The sequence below is a fragment of the Mauremys reevesii genome, linkage group 9, assembly GCF_016161935.1.
Source record: "Mauremys reevesii isolate NIE-2019 linkage group 9, ASM1616193v1, whole genome shotgun sequence".
Taxonomy (NCBI): domain Eukaryota; kingdom Metazoa; phylum Chordata; order Testudines; family Geoemydidae; genus Mauremys; species Mauremys reevesii.
Genome location: NC_052631.1, coordinates 4,592,262 through 4,599,323, shown reverse-complemented (window position 1 = coordinate 4,599,323; position 7,062 = coordinate 4,592,262). Strand labels below are relative to the sequence as shown.

The window sequence follows — 7,062 nt, the reverse complement described above, 5'->3', positions numbered from 1 at the left end:
GCCGCCGCGACCTCCGCGGAGCCTTCCCGGCCGGGCCCCCCCCCCGCCAGCGGCGCGACCAGCGGGGGCTCGCAGCCGGGGCCGGGAGGCTCCCCCCGCCGCCAGTGGTAGGCGCCGGTCTCCGGAGTCACGTGGCCGCCTGCCTTCTGTGACGTCGGGGCGGCTTCAGTGTTGCAGAGTTCGGCCCCTGGAATTCTGAGAACTAATTTGCTATTCGGTGACATAAGAGAGATCCGGGGCTGAGGCCACCCCGCTCTCGGTCGTGAAAGCCCCACAAACACCGCCGGCCTCCTCGCAACACACCAGATCCCCCCCACCCCCCAGCAAAAGGCGTTACAATGTAGGGACCTAGGGAAAGGGGGGGGGGGGTGAGCTTTTCATAACGCAGGAGGAGAGGGGGGAAAAAACCCGAATAAAAAATGCAGGAGGAGGAGGCAGACAAAATCTCAGGCAGTCAGTAGGGAGGCGAGACACAGGATCGTTTAACGTTATTTTTGCATCTGCTCGAGCAAGTTTCTCCTTTAAAAAGATCCCGGGATCCTGCTACCTTGGACTCTTTAAAAAAAATAATGATCCGTCTTTTTTGTGTATATATATATATATATTCTATCCACCGCTTTTTGGCTCTCATGATCGTACAAGGGATTTACTTTTGACGAAAGAAGCTTTTTTTCCCCCCATGCAGATCTATTTTTTAATGATGTTTTTGGCATTGCTTTTTTAATGTGAGGAATATCCTTGCTTTTGAAAAGAAATATACTCAGAGGATTACGTTTTCGTTTGGTCCTTTTGTTTTTATCCTTCCCTTTCCAGGACTCTTAAGTGGTGGGTTAATTCTTCGCAGTTGTTGTCATTGTTGCTGATTCTTGCAAAATAGATTGTAAACAGTATGTCAATAGATAGCTGCCTCTGTGTAGATGTAAATGGCTAGGTACGGTAGTGTGCAATTTTTTGGATTATTTTTGTTTTTTAAAGTAGCTGTAGACTGCTTGGGTCAGGAGGGAACTGTAAAGGCCTGATTTTGCCATTGGAGGAGACTTCAACCAGCAGTGAAAATGTAAAGACCTTCCAATCTATGTTGCTGAGAGAGTTGCTGGTGTGTGTGGTGGGTAGTGCGGCGGGGGAGGGGGACGGGGATGGGGCAGATTGCAAACGTATTATTATGTGGATCCTTTAGTCGTATATATGAGCAAATGCATTGCATATTTATTTTCACTGTGAATCCACTCAGGCCTGGTCTGAGTGTACGTCAGCTGATTTCTATTGCAATTATTTGTTTTTTTCCCAGATCATTTTGAGGTAAAAGGAGCCACTGTTTCTGGTGGCTACTTTCCACACAACAGAGAGGAAGGGGTGGACAGCTGTGTGTGTGTCTGAGTGATGGCATTTCATGTTTATAACAATTAATAGAAATTTGTTCACGAGAATAACCATCACAGAGTCACTGTGCCCTAGCTCCAGCTAATGCAATTGCTTAGAGCAACTTATTAAATTACAAATGAATTCCACAAAGGCTGCAACCCTAAGACAAAGATATTATTGTACATTCTATGCTGCATTTTTTATTTTGCAGCAAAGTTCCAGAACCGAAATGCTCAGATCTTCTTTAAAGTAGAAAAAAGGAGAGCCTTACTACTAATACTACATGTCTAACATTTAAAATAGCCCAGCAGCAAGTCAGGTCTCATACTAGGACACTTGAGATGATACAGACATGCTTTAAAGTCGTCTTCCCTGTAGTTAAAAAGTAATATATAATTCAACATGAACAAGCGTAGCTTTACTTAGATTGTAAGATCTCAGGGACAGGGAAGATGCGTTTATCTGCATTTATCTTGTTTAACTGTGTTTGCAAAGAGCTGTGTAAACAAATGGTGCTATATAAACGGACTTAATAACAAATAATATAGTGATGATAATAAGTAGGCTTTTGTTCCCCTACGAGATGGAATTTATGAAGAAAATCTCTGTTCTGTTTGTCCCTCTCTGCAGTCTGATCTTTTGTTCTGCATGTATTGATCGGCTGGCTGAATGCAATGTTTGCAGAAAGTTAGGAAGGAGCTAAAAAAAAGTCCTAAGATTGAAGATTTATCATGATTGCTGTTCCAACTGGCATTTTACAGAGTTGAAATCTTGTCATGCATTTATGCTGCCAAATGTAGGGTTGCATCAGAGTTTCCATTATCAGCCCCCTGTTTACAAGGAATTATAAATCAGCTATGAAATTCCCTTTGGGCTGGGAACTTGGTATATAGGTTCTCAGCCTGGAAGCAAATACTAGATTGTATTAATTTTTCCTGGGTGTCCCATATTCCCTCCCTCCTCTCCATTTCGCCCTTGCCTTCTCGTGGTTTCCCTTCACCCTCACCCAGTTAGTGTACCTTGAACATGCATTCCTTGTGCACTGAACCCCCCCCCCCCCCCATTAAATTTCCATGACATTTCTTCCCCATACTCTGAAATGGGAGTTTTGAATACGTAGGGGATGCAATATCCAGCATAGGAAAGGCTACCTAGAATACCCTTCAAATCCCATGGGTGCCACTCCTACATTGGCCAGAGGGGTCACTGCAGAGCAAGTCCGCCCTTTGCTTTCTTCACAGCACATCTAGCCCCTGCTGGGCCTGGGAGTGAGGTCAGAATTCCAGGCCAGATTTTTAGCCACATCTTGCAAAACGGCAAGGAAGTTTACTAATGTTGACTATATGATGTCATTCCTTTAGCGCAAAATCTGGCTGCATTTTAAGATGAAACTGGCCCTTGAAGGGGGAAGTTAACTGGAAAATAGGCAGGGAGTGGAGTGGATATAAAAACATGTAAACAACTAAATTGTTAACATTGATCTGCTATGCACATGCTTTAATTTCTTGCATAATCTGGATCCAGTGCTTCAGATCTGATGCATGCAACCATCCATTCCCCCCTCCCCCCCGTATTTCCTTTTTGGTCCTTACACACATATAAGGACTGTAGGAGCAATCCTCATGATATCAACCTACATATTTTGTCCATACTCCACATCAATACAATTACAATACTTTACTGAAGGACCAGGACAGCTCCTTTTGCAGTGTGCCAGATCAGTCAGACCTAGGTTTCAAACCAGTGATGAAGACACGGTCATCTATCAGATTGGTACCACTGCTTCTGATACAGGCTATAATTTATTATATTAACCCTAGTATTCTAGTCAAAATTGCAATGGAGGTAATTCTGCCTACTTAAAAATCCTCCTATGGTTGGGAAAAGTTTATTCTTCACTTTCCCCTCCTGCAGAACTGTAGTTCTGCAGGTGTAATATAACTGCTGAGTTACTAGCCACCTGAGAGGCATGTCACAAGTGGCTCGGTTGTTTTCCCTATCTAAACCACTTTGGGATGAAAAGTACCACATACATGTAAATGATTATTAATAATAATACTCACCCTCTACAATTACAATTCTAAATTTAAGTCCATAGGAGTTGGGTATATTGATCAAGGATGGTAGATGGCCCTTAATACGGAATTAGTCAGGCCTACTGGGATATAGAATATGTTTTTATATGCAAGTATTTCATGTTCTCAGGTAGGCAACACATTTAAGAAGGAGGGCTTGATCTTTTGATAAATATATATTTTTAAATAAATCTCAATTTAAAATTATTTTAATTTTTTATATTACTCCCTACAGACAATAAATCCTACCTACCCAAATAGAGACAGAACCACCAGGTCTTTAAAAAAAAGGGCCAGAGACAGAAAAGTGACCCTTAAGAAAGAACACTCCATCTTTGACACCTTTCCTATGGCAGTTACAGTCGGATTGTCAGCTGAACTGTGGAAATCCAGCCTTTTTATCAGCTTTGTGTCATAACATAACATTATTTAAAGGCAGTTTTGTGCATGTAATTTTATAAAATAAGGGGGGATTGCACATTGCATAGAGCAGTGTATTCCCTGATTCAATTGCATTATCTTGTTTTCTAATCTAACCTACTTTTCTGTCCGAGGTTGGTGCTTTGCAGGAGCCTGTCTTCGGTGCAATCTGTGAGCCCTTTTGTGGGTGTCTGATTTCTGTAACATGTTTTGGTTTCCAGTATGAATGTAACATTCAAAGAATATCATGACACTACTCTAGGTGTATGCGATCTTATCTACCTGACATTTAATTTTTAAACCGTCCAGTCCCTTGATTTGCATAAAATCACACAGTCATAATTTTTGGCATCATCATAACAAACTACTCGAGATTAGCAGCTTGCTTTTGCTCGCTGCCTGTCAGCATGAATGCATGTTTTCCCCTTTTCTTTGCATCCGGACTAGGAGCTTTCTGGATCTATTAGCGTAGCACTTTCAAAAGGATGAGCACTTCTGCCATTATATCTGTGACAACAGCAAAGCTCTTTAATAAGTGTCATTGTTTAACTTCAAAACCAAACAGCCCAACACACCAGGGTCTTGCATCTCATTCTGTTTTAGTTTATTGTTTTAAATATAGCTCTCTTTGTTTTTATTTACAGAGAAAACCCACGGAACACTCTGCCTGATCCCAGAAGACTTGCCCTGGGACTGCTGTGTTCATTACAAAACAATCCTGCAATTAAAATAAACTCCAAGAGCTAAACAAACTGCCCCTGTTGCTGATCATTTGTTAATTTCAGCTCCTTATGCCTAAAACAATTCCCCCCCCCCAGCACTGGTATCAGAGGAGGCAGCAGCTGGAGTTGTGGAAGGAATAGGGGGAAACACCCTAATGTTTGTAAACTACAGGAGGGGAGGACTGGGGGATATTATTATGTTAAATAGTGTTTTTATTGGAGTATTCATGATCTGGCAGGATCCTTCCTTCTGGGGAAAGGACTGGAAGTGGAAAAACTTGATTTGCATGGTAGGGCCTGGCTTTTTGTACACACCCTCTGTACACCAGACCATACTAAACCAGCTCTGAAGGCTGCTGCAGCTCACTCACAGTCCAAGAATGTGCATGGGGACTACACTGGTACTTTTCCATTCACATGCCCACAGTGGAGTGGCTTGTTTATTTCATCCTTCATGCAGAAACCTTTTGACTTAGATACCAATCATCATCACACTCTTCCATGCAGTCAACAAAGGGACACAGGCTGCAGAAGGGGAGGGAGAGAGATTTTCAGCCTATCTGCCTAAAAACCTCCCTGTACTTTCAACTGGAGAAGTTATTATTCACTCATCCACCTAAAAAGAAACCACACAACAGTTGTGTTACTGGTTTCACACATGTTATCACACACACACACACTCTCTCTCTCTCTCTCTCTTTCTAAATACAACCTCAATTTTCAGATATCCCGGAGACTAAATCTAGATTACCAAGGGTTTGGATAATCAAAGCAATTGTCAATGTAATTACAAGACAGTGAGGGCACATGGCCCAGTGTCACACAACAGGACAGTTCAGATAATGAGGTTTGGAGAACCAGATAATCATATTTTATCAGTAAAATTGGCATTCACATCTTATTGAGAAAGTGTCCTGATAATTGACAGATCTACTTTCTCATCATTACTGTGAGAGTCATAGTGAAACTTGTCCGTCAGAAATTACTTTTCCCAGGTAAGTGTAAGAGTAGAATGTTTGCAGTTTTTCTATCTATCTATCTATCTATCTATCTATCTATCTATCTATCTATCTATCTATCTATCTATCTATCTATCTATCTATCTATCTATCTATCCCTGCAAATACTTAAAGCCAGGAACAGTAATTACACAGTATGTATGTAAGGGTATCTTGTTCCCATCACCATGTAAGTAAGCATCACAATTCTATGCCACAGGTACCTGATCTTTGGTTTAAAAGGTAAATTTCAAACCAAGTACTAGTGAGCATCCAGCCAATCACAGAAAATTATCCATCCTCCTCTCTGCCCACAATCAATTTTTAACCAATTACAGACCAAAGTCTGTGGGGCTTGCTTTGTTTTTTTCCTTTTCTGCTGAGTTTGTTGGTGATTAAGTAGAGCAAAATTAAGTGATTCACGTGTAGTGAGGGACATTTACAAAGACCTTGTACCACTGATCTATAACATTTTCAAATACAAACATACATTCCATACTCCCTTGCCCATGCCTTACCCCTGTTTTTGTTCCTGCTGCTTCTTGTTAGAATTTGTCTCATTTGAAAATATTAAGCATCAGACTTCTGGAAATGTAAAACTCAACATGTATTTTAAGCTGTGCAGAAATGCCTTTTTTTAGTACCTCTCTTAACAATCAACTAATGAGATTAAAAACAAAACAAACAGACAAAATCCCTGAGATGATTCAAGCCTCCCGTTACGTAAGTGTTTGGTTTGCCTGAAAAAATTGATCAAGGGCAGTCTTTGAATCAGATTCTTACTCATTTTTACTATCTATTTCTATTACTATGGTGCCTAGAAGGCCCAGCCAAATCCAGGGTAATAAAAGTCAGCCATGGAAAACATTTTGATTTCATAAGAAGAACTTTGTGAGCTAGGAAGTTTATCTAACGATATTTCCTATAGTGACAAAGGGCCTGATCCAAAAATGGAAAGCCTCCCACTGACTTCAATGGATTTGCATACGACCCTTAATTCTTACTCTAAACCAATACTATTTTGATAGTTATTGTTTTATGAATTGTTTTGTTAGACATCTAGGTGGTTAATGTTATCTGCATTTCATTTTCTTTCTTCAAATAAAAAATTAATGCTTTGTCTATACAGTTGTTTGAGTGATCAGTACAATTTTGGTTCATGGAATGTTTGTGACTATTCTTAAAAAAGAATTCAGTTAATTAATTGGAAGATATCAATAAATAAAGGGGAAAATGTCAATACATTGTTTAATTGTCTCCTGAAATCCTTTAGTTCTGTGTATCCTTTTTAAAAGGATGGATGGTGCTAACAAACTTTATTTGGGAAAGCTTTATTTGTGTCTGTATGTTTACAAAATATTTCACACATATTCTATTAGTAGATATGGAGTTAAATAATACCAAGTAGACTGAATTACAGACTATATTTAGATACAGTAAATGGATAGCAACATTATTTGTCAGGATACTAGTAAGTGGGGAGGG

General features: G+C 40.3%; 1 long non-coding RNA gene across 4 annotated transcripts; it reads left to right on the top strand.

The window, feature by feature from the left end:
* Window positions 1-175: 175 nt before the first annotated feature.
* LOC120372600 lies at window positions 176-6,247 on the top strand. 4 transcript variants are annotated; one of them, XR_005585065.1, is made up of 2 exons: window positions 176-1,096; window positions 4,502-6,247. It is a non-coding gene; the product is annotated as an uncharacterized LOC120372600 (long non-coding RNA). The 4 variants fall into 4 exon arrangements; XR_005585064.1 differs by having other exon boundaries at window positions 176-1,105; XR_005585066.1 differs by having other exon boundaries at window positions 177-1,057.
* Window positions 6,248-7,062: the final 815 nt, after the last annotated feature.